Source organism: Loxodonta africana, chromosome 6 (assembly GCF_030014295.1).
Source record: "Loxodonta africana isolate mLoxAfr1 chromosome 6, mLoxAfr1.hap2, whole genome shotgun sequence".
In the NCBI taxonomy this organism is placed as follows: Eukaryota; Metazoa; Chordata; class Mammalia; order Proboscidea; family Elephantidae; genus Loxodonta; species Loxodonta africana.
In genome coordinates this window covers 56,295,381-56,310,487 of record NC_087347.1, presented here as the reverse complement: position 1 = coordinate 56,310,487, position 15,107 = coordinate 56,295,381, and positions in this window count along the sequence as shown.

Here is a 15,107-nt window from a genome sequence, read left to right as displayed (position 1 = left end):
GTATGCCTTTTCATAGTCAACAAAACTCAGGTAAACATCTTTCCGGTATTCTCTGCTTTCAGCCACGACCCAACTGTCATTAGCGATGACAGCCCTGGTTCCACATCCTCTTCTGAATCCAGCTTGAATTTCTAGCAGCTCCCTGTTGATGCACCACTACAGCCACTTTTGAATGATCTTCAGCAAAATTTTACTTGTATGTGATATTAATGATACCGTTTGATAATTTCCACATTCGGTTGTATCACCTTTCTTAGAAATAGGCATAAATATGGATCTCTTCCAGTCAGTTGGCCAGGTAGCTGTCTTCCAAATTTCTTGACATAGAAGAGTGAGCATTCCAGAGCTGCAACCATTTGTTGAAACAACTTAATTGGTATTCTGTCAGTTCTTGGAACCTTGTTTTTCCCCATTGCCTTCGGTGCAGCTTGGACCTCTTTCTTCAGTACCATCAGTCCCTGATCATATGCTACCTCCTGAAATAGTATAAAAATAGTGACTGTATATTCCTTCCATCTTCTTTTGATGCTTTCTGTGTCATTTAATATTTTCCCTATAGAATCCTTCAATATTGCAACTCGAGGCTTGATTTTTTTCTTCAGTTCTTTCAGCTTGAGAAATGCCTAGCTATTCTTCCCTTTTGGTTTTCTAACTCCAGATCTTTGCACATTTCATTATAATACTTTTCTTTGTCTTCTCAAGCAGCTCTTTGAAATCTTCTGTTCGGCTCTTTTACTTCATCGTTTCTTCCATTTGCTTAGCTAGTTGACATTCAAGAGCAAGTTTCGGAGTCTCTTCTGACATCCATTTTGGTCTTTTCTTTTTTTCCTGTCTTTTTAATTACCTCTTGCTTTTTTCGTGTATGATGTCATTCCACAATTCATCTGGTCTTTGGTTATTTGTGTTCAACGTGTCAAATCTATTCTTGAGATGGTCTCTAAATTCACGTGGGATATACTCAAGGTTGTACTTTGGCTCTTGTGGAATTGTTCTGATTTTCTTCAGTTTTAACCTGAACTTGCATATGAGCAATTGATGGTCTGTTCTGCAGTTGGCCCCTGGCCTTGTTCTGACTGATGATATTGAGCTTTTCTATCATCCCTTTCCATGGATGTAGTCAATTTGATTCGTAAGTATTCCATCTGGTGAGGTCCAGAAGTAAAGTTGCTGTTTATGTTGTTGAAAAAAGGTATTTGCAATGAAGAAGTTGTTGGTCTCGCAAAATCCTAGCATGGAATCTCTGACACTGTTTCTACCACCAAGGCCACATTTCCCAAATACCAATTGTCCTTCTTTGTGTCCAACTTTCATGTTCCAATCACCAGTGATTATCAATCCATCCTGAATCCATGTTTCATCAATTTCAGACTGTGGAAGTTGGTAAAAATCTTCAATTCTTCATCTTTGGCCATAGTAGTTGGTGTGTAAATTTGAATAATAGTCGTATTAACTGGTCTTCCTTGTAGGTGTATGGATATTATCCTACCACTGACAGCATTGTACTTCAGGATAGATCTTGAAATGTTCTTTTTGACAATGAATACAATACCATTCCTCTTCAAATTGTCATTCCCAGCATAGTAGATCATATGATTGTCTGATTCAAAATGGCTGATACCAGTCCATTTCAGCTTGCTAATGCCTAGGTTATCAGTGTTTATGCGTTCCCTTTCATTTTTGACAATTTCCAATTTTCCTAGATTCATATTTCATACATTTCATGTTCCGATTATGAATGGATATTTGCAGCTGTTTCTCCTTGTGTTGAGTTGTGCCACCTCAGCAAATGAAGATCACGAAAGCTTGACTCTATCCACGTCATTAAAGTCAACTCTACTTTGAGGAAGCAGTTCTTCCCCAGTTGTTTTTTGAGTTCCTTACAACCTGAGGGACTCATCTTCCCACACTATATCAGACAATGTTCAGCTGCTATTCATAAGGTTTTCACTGGCTAACTCTTTTCAGAAGTAGACTTCCAGGTCCTTCTTCCTCCTTTTATGCATAAGTGAATGAAAATGAGAGCCACGGAGTGGGAGAAAATATTTGTAATATATATCCAACAAAGGATTTGTATCCAGAAGATATAAAGAACTCTAAGAAATCAATAAGAAAAAAGAGAGAAAGCCCAATTTAAAAATGGCCAAATGGCTCTTAACAAAAAAGGATATCCAAATGACCAATAACTATATGACAGGGGCTCAACATCACTTCTCTTGCCATCAAGTGGATTCTGACTCATAGCAACACTATAGGAGAGGGTAGAACTGCCCCACAGATTTTCCAAGACTGAAATCTAAAATAAAAGAATATGGATAAATCTCACATACTATTGAATGAAACAAGCAGCGCATAAAAGAGCACATACTGTATGATACCATTTATATGATTCAAAGACAAGCAGAAGTAATGGGATGCTGGGATGCTTCATCACGATCCCCCTTCAGTAATGAAGTTCTTCTTCACCTAGATGCTGTATAGGGCTACCAGCACACAACCCTTAGCTCTTGATTCTCTTTGGGAAATGCCTCCACTAAAGAAGCTGCCTGGCTCAAGATCATATCTCTTTCCTGAAGCTGGGTATAAAGACCCTCACCCCACCTTGAGCCATCCAACTTCAGAGATCCACAAGGAGTCAGCTGGATTAGAGGAAGACTCATTAACAACCTTCACTGTGCAGATGACACAAGCTTGCTTGTTCAAAGTGAAGAGGACTTGAAGCGGTTACTGATGAAAATCAAAGAACCGCAGCATTCAGTACGGATTACGCCTCAACATAATGAAAACAAAAGTCCTCACAACTGGATCAACAGGCTACATCATGATAAACAGAGAAATTATTGAAGTTGTCAAGGACTTCATTTTACTTGGATCTACAGTCAACAGCCATGGAAGCATCAATCAAGAAATCAAACTACACATTGCTTTATGCAAATCTGCTACAATAGACCTCTTTAAAGTGTTAAAAAGCAAAGATGTCACTTTAAAGACTAAGGTGCACCTGACCCAATCCATGGTGTTTCAATCGTCTCATATGCATGAAAGCTAGACAACGAATAAGGAAGACAGAATAAGAATCGAGGCCTTGGAATTATGGTGTTGGCAAAGAAAATTGACTATACTGCCCAAAGAACAAACAAACCTGTCTTGAAAGAAGTACAGCCAGAGTGCTCCATGGAAGTGAGGGTGGTGAGGTTTTGTATCAAGTACTTTGGTCATTTTATCAGGAGGGACCAATCCCTGAAGAAGGACGTCATGCTTGGTAAAGAAGAGGGTCAATGGAAAAGAGAAAGACCGTCAACAAGATGGATTGACATAGTGGTTGCGAAAGTGGACTCAAGCATAACGATGATTGTGAGGATGGCATGGGACCAGGCAGTGTTTCATTCTGTTGTACACAGAGTTGCTATGAGTTGGGATTGACTTGATGGCACCTAACAACAGCAGCTTGCTGCTTTCTGCTGCATTTCTCAGCCAATTACCCGGAGCATATGTTATTGTTAGGTGCCATCAAGTTGGTTCCAACACATAGCAACCTTACATATAACAACAAAACGTTGCCTGGTCCTGCTCCTTCCTCACAATCTTTGCTATGTTTGAGGCTGGTGTTGCAGCCATTGTGTCATATATTGAGCATATATAGCATTGGCATTGAAAGTGTTGTGAATGGAAATTTCATGCAGAGGGCTGGGCTCACTGTTCTATGTTGCTCTTTTCTCTTGGATCTTGAGCCCTCAGATTCTGCCTGCCCTGAAGTTCCTAAACTTCAGTTTCCCTCTCCCCAGTCCAGTGAGACAAATGAGAGCTGAGGCGCTCTCTCACTCTCTCTTTCTGAATCTAGACCCCACAATGTGAATTTGAAAATATCTTGGGGTAGACCAAGATTTCTTAAATAAGACATTAAAGCACTAATCATAAGGAAAAAATTGGAAATAACTTCAATGATCATTAAAAGAAAAAAGGTTACAATAAATTGTATCTATATGTAATGGTATATTATATGTTACGGATTGAATTATGTCCTCCAAAGTTATTTACCAACTTGGCTAGGCCATGATTCTCAGTATTCTGTGATCGTCCACCATTTTGTTATCTTATGTGATTTTCTTATGTGCTGTAAATCCTGCCTCTATGATGTTAATGAGGCAGGACTCAATCTACAAGATTAGGTTTTGTCTTAAGTCAATCTCTTTTGAGATATAAAAGAGCGAAGCGAGCAGAGAGACATGGGGACCTCATGCCACCAAGAAACGAGTGAGAATAGCACATCCTTTGGACCTGAGGTCCCTGTGCTGAGAAGCTCCTAGAACAGGGGAAGATTGATGACAATGGCCTTCCCCTGAAGCCAGTGCACTGAATTTGGACTTCTAGCCTCCTGAACTGTGAGAGAAAAAATTTCTCTTTGTTAAAGCCATCCACTTGTGGTATTTCTGTTATAGCAGTATTAGATAACTAAGACATTATACAGCCAATAAAAAGGAAGAGTTAGATCTAGAAGTATTGATATGAAAGATACTTATGGTATAATATGTTGCTAAATGAAAAAAACAGTTTATAGGGAAAGAGGGAGAGTGCTGACACATTGCAGGGATTGTAACTCATGTCACAAAACAATTTGTGTGTAAAATTTTTGAATAAAAAACTAATTTGTACTATAAACTTTCACCTAAGACACAGTAAAAAAAAATTTAATAAAAAAAGCAGTTTACAGAAGAATGATTCAGTTTTTTAATTTTAAAAATATTTTTAAAGCCTGTAAATATATATATTAATTATTTACAGTAATGATGTCAATGATTACAAAAGAATCTGCATTTCTGTATTATTCTTCTGTATTGTTCCTTTTTTTTCTACAACAAGCAAAAAAAAAAACAGCAAAAATAAAATTTGATACAGTATTTCTTTAAGAGAAAAATTAATCTTTGGGCTACATGTTATATATATCCTAAATTTTAATGTTATTCCTCTAGAATATAAAGTTGATGAGAGTAGGGACCTTATCTATTTTATATGTTGCTGTATTTCCAGCACCTAGAACAGTGTGAGTCACAAAGTAGGCACTTAAATATTGATTGAATGAATGATATGTCCCCAAATTTTTAATATGAATGCTAAGTCACTGTTGCTAGTCTTCCATATATAGTTACCATCAAGTGAGAATTCTATGTGATATTATGGAAGAAAGTTTTAAGGGAGATTGGTTGAAAACAGATATATACTTTTCCCCAAATAACATACATTCTTGAAATATGCTTTAATTACATTTATTTCTCTGCTGAGACTGCAAGCTCCTTAATTTCATGGCCCCCTCTTTCTGTGCTCCATACCACCACTCTATTTCACTGAGGGTTTTACCAGAACAGTGAGTGCCTAATAAATATTAACTAAATAATTGCTCAATTATTGACATTTCATTTCTTATTTATTATCAGTGATAAAAACGATGAACTGGTATTACAGGTGTAAACTTCATTGGTATTTTATTTTACTAATTTTAAATTTAGTAGAGTCAACTTTCAATCCAGCTAGGTGAAGACAGACAGAATTATGGTTCCTTTTACATTGTCTCTGTGCCATGTCACAGTAACCTTTAATATAAGATAAATGGAAGAGTAGTAATATTACAATCAAATTTTCAATGATAGCAATGCAAAAATGTATGTTTATCCCACAGAGCTTTTGGGTTTATAGGGAAACATTATTTACTTCGTAATTTTTTTTTAATGAAAACCCTGATAATTCCTTGACACATACAGATGATAGAGAATTGAAAAAAAAAATTAGCTAAAAAGACTTTAAAGAGAACCAACTCCCAGTTCATTTATTTTGTATGAGACTCTGAGACCTAGAAAGTGTCAGTAATATTGAGCCCCTGATGAGGCGACTCAGGGCCCTTGGGGCTCACGGTCCCATAGAGAACAGTCAGAAGTTTTTAATAATAAGCACTATTTGATTTTAACTAATATAAAACATTTTAATTGTTTCATATTTCTATTTTGGAAAATACTTTACAATACTATTCAGTAAAAGTATCGAATTCTGAGTATTTTTATAAGTGAATGAGTGAGCAATTTTTTTAATTTAAATTCACGATTACACTGTTTCACCTACACAGCTCCTCCTGAATTAAATGAGTCTGTCATCATACAGAAAAACGTCTAGTATTAAGAATTTTTTTGTGTAAATTAACTCAATAGTATATGCCCAGACAAGCAAATGGTACAATGGATCAGGCTGTGGCTTTTGGCATGCAGAGTATTGTTTTCAGTTGATTTGCTGAATGAACTAGCAACTACGGCATTACATTAAATCAATAGGAAATGATGACATAATTATGTCTCCAGAAAGACATGACCATGATGAATGCATTTTAGTTGATTCTCTAGACGATACTTCGAGAAGGACACAGAAGAACTGGAAAATGTTCAGAGGAAGTAACTAGGATAGTGAGGATTTTTCTTCTTATCCTAAATGGTATATCCCCCACCCACCCCCCTTCTATGGTGTTTAGTTTTGTTTTTCATATTTGGAAAATATTTCTGTATATGAGTTTTATATCTTCCATATTAATAAACCCCATTATTAATTCTAAGAATTCCTTGGTTTGATTCTCCTGAATTTTCTAGGTGTAAAAAGAGTACAGTTTTGTCTCTTGCTTTCCGACATGTATAGCCCATATTTTATTTTCTTATTGCATTGGCTAGAACTTCTGGCAGGATACTTCAGTGGAGTTTTGAGGATGAGTTTAAGAAGGTCTATTTTTCTGGCTTTTTTACATGCACAGATTACCTTTAATAATGAGAGTCTATTATAAAAATAAACAGTAATTTCATGCAAGGTACAAGATCAACAAACAAAAATCAGTTGAGTTTCTATACACCAGCAATGAAAAATTTAAAAGAGAAGTTAGGGAAACAATTTCATTTATAATAGCATCTTCTTCCTTTTTTTAAATTGTACTTTAAATGAAGGTTTACAGAGCAAACTAGTTTCTTATTTAACAGTTAGTAAACATATTGTTTTATGACATTGGTTAACAACCCCATGACATGTCAACAATCTCCCTTCTCAAACCTGGGTTCCCTATTACCAGCTTTCCTGCCCCCTCCTTCCTTCTAGTCCTTGCCACTGGGCTGGTATGCTCCTTTAGTCTGTTTTTGTTTTATGGGCCTGTCTAATCTTTGGTTGAAGGGTGAACCTCAGGAATGACGTCATTACTGAGTTAAAAAGTTGTCCAGGGGCCATACATTCAGGGCTTCTCCAGTTTCTGTCAGGCCAGTAAGTCTGGTCTTTTTTTGTGAGTTAAAATTTTATTCTACATTTTTCTCCAGCTCTGTCTGGGACCCTCTCTTGTGATCACTATCAGAGCAGTCAGTGATGGTAGCCGGGTACCATCTAGTTGTTCTGGACTCAGTCTGGTGGAGGCTGTGGTAGTTGTGGTTCATTAGTCCTTTGGACTAATCTTGCCCTTGTATCTTCAGTTTTCTCCATTCTCCTGAAGGGTTAAGACCAGTGGAGTATCTTAGACAGCCGCCCACGGGCTTTTAAGGCCCTAGATGTACAATAGCACCTTCTAAGAAAATAAAAATGCCTAGGAATAAATCTAATCAGGGATGTAAAGGACTTATACAATGAAAACTATAAAACACTGCTGAAAGAGATTGGAGAAGATGTAAATAAATGGGAAGATGTTCTGCATTCATGGACTGGAGGACTTAATATTGTTAAGATTGTCAATACTTCAAAGCAATCTATAGATTGAACACAATCCTGATCAAAATTCCAAGAGTCTTCTTTACAGAAATGGAGAAACCAATTCTCAACTTTATATGGAATGGCAAGAGGAACTTAATAGCTAAAACAATGTTGAAAGAGAACAAAGTAGGATGGCTCATACTTCCTTACTTTAAAATATACTACACAGCTACAGTAATCAAAACAGCCTCGAACCGGTATAACAACAGAAACATAGACCAATGGAATAGAACTGAGAGTCCATAAATAAACCCACACATCTATGGTCAACTGATTTTTGACAAGGGTGCTAAGTCCATTCGATAGGGAAAGGAGAGTCTCTTCAATAAATGGTGCTGGGAAAACTGGACTTCCACATGCACAAGAAACAGGATCCATGTCTCACACCATACCAAAAAAAAAAAAAAAATTCAAAATGGATTAAGGGCCTAAATGCGCAAGCTAAAACTATGAAATTCTTAGAAGAATAAGCAAAGACAACACTGTCAGGCCTAGCTTTCAACAATGGATTATCTAATATGATAACTGTGTCAGGCTGGGTTCTCTAGAGAAGCAAAACTAGTAAAGTGCATGTATATAGAGAGAGAGAGATTTATCTCAAGGACTGGCAAGTCCTAAGGTCTGTGGGTCAGGCGTTGGCTGGAGGCTTTTCCTGACTCGTGTTTGCAGAGGCTGATGAAGCCAGAATCAGCTGGTCAGAGAGGCTGCTGGCTCACAGGGCTGTGGAAGCCGTCAAATTTCAAAGCTGTCAGATCAGAGAACAAGCCACTGGCTCAAGTTCCAAGAACCGGAGGTCAGATGATGACAAGCCAGAAACAGGATCCAGAGCAAGTAAGTGAGCTTTGCCATAATGTCCCTGTATTTATTGGGTGCAGGCCACTTCCCCAGGGAAACTCCCCTTACAACTGATTAGCTGATCACATCAGAACACACCAAGAAGGTGATAACATTATATCACAAGTGGAGGATAATTACATCATACTGAGAATCATGGCCTAGCCAAGTTGACACATAATATTAGCAACCACAATAACAAAAGCACAAACAGCAAAAGACAAAATGAATAAATGGGACCTCAAAAATATTATAAACATTTGTTAGTCAAAAGACATTACCAAAAAAGTGAATAGATAAGCTACTGACTGGGAGAATATCTTTGGAAATCAAATATCTGACAAGAATCTAACAACCAAAATATATACAAAACTTCAACGACTTAAAAATAAAAAGATAAACAACCCAACCATAAAATGAGCAAAGGACTTGAATAGACATTTCACCAAAGAGAACATTGAAATGGTCACCAAACACATGAAAAGATACTTAGTATCATAAACCATTAGAGAAATACAAATCAAAACCACAATAGGATACCATTTAATTCCCACTAGGGTGACTGTCCTGGTGGTGCAGTGGTTAAGAGCTTGGCTGCTAACCAAAAGGTTGGAAGTTTGAATCCATCAGCCACTCCTTGGAAACCCTATCGGGCAGTTCTACTCTATCCTATAGGGTTGCTCTGAGTTGGAATGGGCTTGATGGCAATGGGTTTAGTTTTTGGAGGATGGTTAAGATAAAAAAAAATAATAATAACAAATGTTGGTGAGAATGTGGGGAAATTGGAACCCTTATCCATTCCTGGTGGGAAGGCAAAATGGTACCGCCATCGTGGGAAACAGTGTGGAAAAACTAAAAATGGAGCTACCATATCACCCAGCAATTCCATTTCTATCTACGTACCTGAAAGACTTGAAAGCAGAGACTCAAAAAAAGACTTTTATATCAATGTTTACTGCAACACTATTCACTATAGCCAAAAGGCTATTGCCCATCAGCAGATGAATAGATAAAACGTGGTACATACATACAATGGAATATTACTCAGCCAGTAGGAGAAATGCTACAGTATGGATGGAGCTTGAAGACATTATGCTGAGTGAAATTAACCAATCACAAAAGGACAAATATTGTATGACCTCACTTATAAAAAGACAAGAAAAGGCAATCTCTTTTATATCCCAAAAGAAACTGGCTCAAAACACAATCCAATCCCATAGACTGAGTCTTGCCTCACTAACACAACTGCTGCCCATCCCCTTATCACATCAGAGACAAAATGGTGGACAATCACACAACACTGGGAATCATGGCCCAGTCAAACTGATACACACATTTTTGGGGAGCACAATTCAAGCCATGACAAGTGACAGGGAAAGCAGGGGTGTTTTGCTAACATACAGCATGAGCCACAGCCCATCCCCTCTCCACCCCAGGTTTTATTGAGTTGTAATTGAGATACAATAAAGTACACACTTTTAAAGTGTACAATCTGATAAGTTTTTTAAAATCACCCCGGAAACCATCTCCACAATCAAGGTAATGAACATTTCTAGCACCTGCCTCCCCGCAAAATTCCCTCATCCCCTCTTACAATTTTCCTTCCCTCTTTTCCCTTCCTATCCCTAGGCAATCACTCATCTGTTTTATGTTCCTACAGAGTCGTTTGTATTTTCCGGAAATTTGTAAATGGAATTATACTGTACTGTTTTGGGGGGAGGGGTCTGGCTTCTTTTTTTCAGGGTAATTATTTTGATATTCATGCATGTATGTTTGTATATTCACTCAGTGTCAGTAGTTTGTTCATTTTTATTGCTGAGTAGTATTCCATTGTATGAATACACCACAATTTGTTCATTCACCTGTTCAGTGCTTTTTCTGTATGTTTTTAAGCTCCAATAAAAAGTTTAACAACTAAAAAATAAGTATATTAAAAAAACACACACATTAACTGAGATATATTTTAAGTGCTGTGGTTTGAACTAGATAGGCACGCAAGATTGGAGACATGGAAGCCATTATAGAGACTGTTGCATTCGAACCTGAGTTACAGTAGTATGGCTAGGGATGGATGAGAGAAAACGTATTAGAGATACACTAAAGAAATAAAAGTGGCAGGACTTGGTGTGTGATTGAAGATGGTTAAGGCTTTTGGACTCTATGCTTTAGGCCCTAAAGATCTACTGAGTTTTTCTTAGGAGGATAGGAACATGATGAAAGTGATATTTCTGAACAGTTAATCTGTATACAGTTCATAGTTTATGCCACTTTCTATTATAAATGATCTATTTATAGCCTGTCTCTGCAACTAAACTGCAAGACTCTTGATGGAAGGAACCCAATTTTATATTTCCTTATATCTCCAGGGCTTAATTCTTTGTACTACATACAATAAATTTATTGTCATTTAAGATGGCCATAAATAGAAGACAATAAATGCCATCTGATGCAGAACTGGATTGGGAATGGAATCTTAGGCAGGAAGTAAATTATATTAAAAATATTAATTTAACAACTCTTCTTAAACTACAAATAGAAGGGTACTTTATTAACATAATAAGAATATCTACTGCTATGGATTGAATTGTGTCACCCCAAAATGTGTGTCAACTTGGCTAGGCCATGACTCCCAGTATTGTGTGATGGTCCACCATTTTGTCATCTGATGTGATTTTCCTATATGTTGTAAATCCTACCTCTATGATGTTAATGAGACAGGATTAGAGGCAGTTATGCTAATGAAGCAGGACTCAGTCTACAAGATTAGGTTGCTTCTTAAATCAATCTCTTTTGAGATATAAAAACGAGGCAAGAGCAGAGAGACAAGGGGATCTCATACTACCGAGCCAGGAGAATAGCACTTCCTTTGGATCTGGGGTCCCCTCACTGAGAAGCTCCTTGACCAGGAAAGATTGATAACAAGGACCTTCCCCCAGAGCTAACAGACAGAGAAAGCCTTCCCCTGGAGCTGGCATCCTGAATTCAGACTTCTAGCCTCTTAGACTGTGAGAAAATAAACTTCTGTTTGTTGAAGCTATCTACTTGTGGTATTTCTGCTACAGCAGCACTGGATGAACAAGACATCTACCTCAAAGCAACACCCATCCTCATACTCAATGGTAAAGCACTAGAGGGACTTACAGGAAAGAAATTAATAAGAAAAGAGGGTCAGCTATTGATCCCCACAAACATTTATGATTGTTTTGTCAATGTAAGTAAAATTTTTTTTAAAAAGAAATATATACAAATATTGAAAAGTAACCTACAAATCACTATTTGTAGGTTAATATGATCATACACCTGGAAAACTGAAAAGAATTTACCAAAAGCTGTCAGAATAAAAGATTTTTAATAAGTAAGCCTTCTTTCCTTCTACCTTTTAAGGTCCAACATAAGTCCCACCTTCTCCCTGAAGCCAATGCTGAGGAAAGGAGGATGACAGGAGGAGCTAAAAGAAAACAACTTCATTACTGTTGTCACCATTAAATTCATCCACTTACTTTCATCCATTTATTCAACAAATATTTATCAACTTTCACTCCAGACCCCTTCCACTTCCTCCCACCTGAGGTAATCATAGTCAAAAACTTGGTCTTTTCCTTCCACATTTTTCTCCATGCTCATAACAGCATATTCCAACAACCAAACTCTTGATACAGTTTGAGTGGTATGTCAGGGCTGCTAGTTGTATCCAGTATCTGCTATCCCTTTCTTTCATAGTACTGGAATTTTTATCTGTCACATAGCTACTCAGTTAAAGGCTATATTTCTCAGTCTTCCTTGCAGCTAGATGTGACCATGCTGCCAAGTTCTGCCACTAGAATTTAAACATAATATGTACAACTTCTGGTCATGTCCTTAAAAAGAAGAAATTTGCCTTAAACCCCCCCCCCGCCCCTTTTTCTTTCCTAATGGCTGGAATGTGAACATAACAGTAAGAGTTGGAGCAGCTATGTTGGATTGCGAGATGGAAGTCTTATGTTGAAAATGATGGTGCAACAAAATCAAAAGTGCACAAGTCTCCTGGTCCCCAAAACCACTGAGCCATCTATTTGTTTAACTTTTACATGGGGAAGAAACGTAATTTTATCTCATTTAAACTACTGTGCATTGGCTGTTACAGCAGACTACCCTGTATGCTAGCTACTACAATGTTGAGCAAGACAAAAATGTTCCTTGCCTTTCAAGGAGCTCATGATCTATCATGGAAACCAAACAAGTCATAACAATAGTGTTTGATAGAGAAGGCACATGTTACATGGAACAACCGAAGGGCAACAAACCTAGTTAGGGGGTCAGGGAAGGCTCCCTGAAGGATATCGCGTTTTATCTGGGATCTGAAGGAGGGAAAGGAGTTAGGCAAAGAGAGGAGGAGTAGAGTGTTAACCACTTCCTCCTGCATGAAAAACTCTCCTCTAGGCTCCAGGGACACCACACCCTGGAGTTTTCCCCTAATTTTATGACTGATTCTTCTCAATTCCTCCTCCTATACTATCTTTTAAATGTTGGGTGTTTCCAGGGCTATCTCAATGTATTCTCTCCATAGGTGATCCTCTTTTGTAAATAGCACCTCAATGCTGATGACTGCAAAGTCCATCCCTTTCTTTTGAGCTTTGGACTAAAATTTATAAATGCCAACTTCACAGCTCCACCTGCAAGTCTCACAAACAGCTCAAACTTATTGTGCCAAATGTGAACTCCTGCTTTCTTCCATCCACACCTGCTCCTCCCACAGTCTTCCTTTCTGTGAAGGTTATCACCATCCACCCAGTTGCTAGAGCCAGAAACTGGTGAGTCATTCTTAACACATCCCTTTCCCTCGCCTCCCACACCCAGTATATCACCATGTTGTGCTGATACACATCCAAAAAAGTACCTCTCAAATCCGTCTACTTCTCTCCATCCCCACTGCTACCACTCTGGTCCAAGCCACTGTTGAGATTTCTCCTCACTGCTGGTTACCTTCTAACTGAGCCTCACTTCCACTTTTGCCCTCTCTATGTCATTCTCTACACTGCAGCCACAGCGATCTTTTAAAAGCACAAATCAGATATGTTAATGCATCTTTCAATGCATTTCAATGAGTTTAGGTTAAAATGAAACAGGCTCTATATGACCCACAGGTCTCCGCCTGACTTGGCTCCTGCCTACTTCTTCAACCTCATCTTTTGACATTTCTTCTTAGCTCACCACTCATTGTGCTCTAGTTATAAGAGTCTAGCTTTTTCCCACTTCAAGGCTGTTCCTTCTGTGGGGAAGGGTCTTTTCAGGATTCTTTGCTTAGCCATCTCCTACTTATGCTTCAGTTCTCAGTTTAATGTTACTGCCTCCAAGAGGCCTTCCCTATCCTCCAATCTAAATAATGTTCTTCCATTTTTCTCTTGCACAGTGCTTTGTTTCTCCCACTGTGGAAGACTGCTAGTTGACTCCTGTTTTAGACTAGGTTCTCTAGGGAAGCAAAAGCAGTGAAGTGCATAGATAGGTAGATAGATTTACATCAAGGAAATGGCTCACGCAATTTTAGAGGCTGGAAAGTCCCAAGTCTGTGGGTCAGGCTGGGGGCTTCTCCTGACTCACATAACTACAGGGGCTGCTGAACTCAAGATTGGCAGGTCAGGCAGTAGACCTTTTTCTCACAAGCTGTGGAGGCCAAAAAATCCCAAGATCGACAGGTAAGCTGCTAGCTCAAGTCCCAAGAGCCAGAGGTCAGATGAACAGGAGCCAGCTGTAGGATCCACAGTGAGCAAAGTCTGTGAGCCTTGCCAGAAAATTCACCTATATTGAATGCAGGCCACAGCCCCAAGGAAACCCTCTTTCAACCGATTTGCCACTCACAGCAGATCTCATGGTGGACATGATCACATTATATCAGATCTCATCAAGGAAGTGATCACGTCATTATATGACTGCCAGACTACATTATAACTGCCAAACCACTGAGAATCATGGCCCAGCCAAGTTGACACACAGCCTTGACAATCACAACTGTCAAAGTCCATTCTCTCTTCCTTTTGTAGTAATGAAATTTAACTGGATATACAGCTGCTGAGCTAAAGATTATGTTTCCCTCCTTTGCACTCAGGTGTGGCCATGTGATTAAGTTTCAGCCATCAGGATGTGAATGGATGTGACGTGTGCCAATTCTGGGCCTTGTCTTTAAAGGACTGAACTTGTCCTCTCCCTATTCCATGTTCTGGGATATGGTGAGAGTTCAGCAGCCACCCTAGACCACAAATGGAATCCGTGTGTTATATGGATGGTGGAGCCTCATCAGTCTTGGACTATCTATTTTTGGACTGTTATATGAGAAATAAAGAAATTTCCAGTCTTATGTAGCTACTGGATTTTTTAATCTCTTTGTTACAGCAAAGGGGGCCATGGATAGATTATAACCAATTGCGCAAGATCAGCTGGTAGCACATCCAGGAGGTATAATACAATGAATAGTGCCACTTTGGAGTTGTGCAAAGAAATACAATTTGAATGGTGTCTGCTGGTGTTGTACAATCCTGTGGGACTGC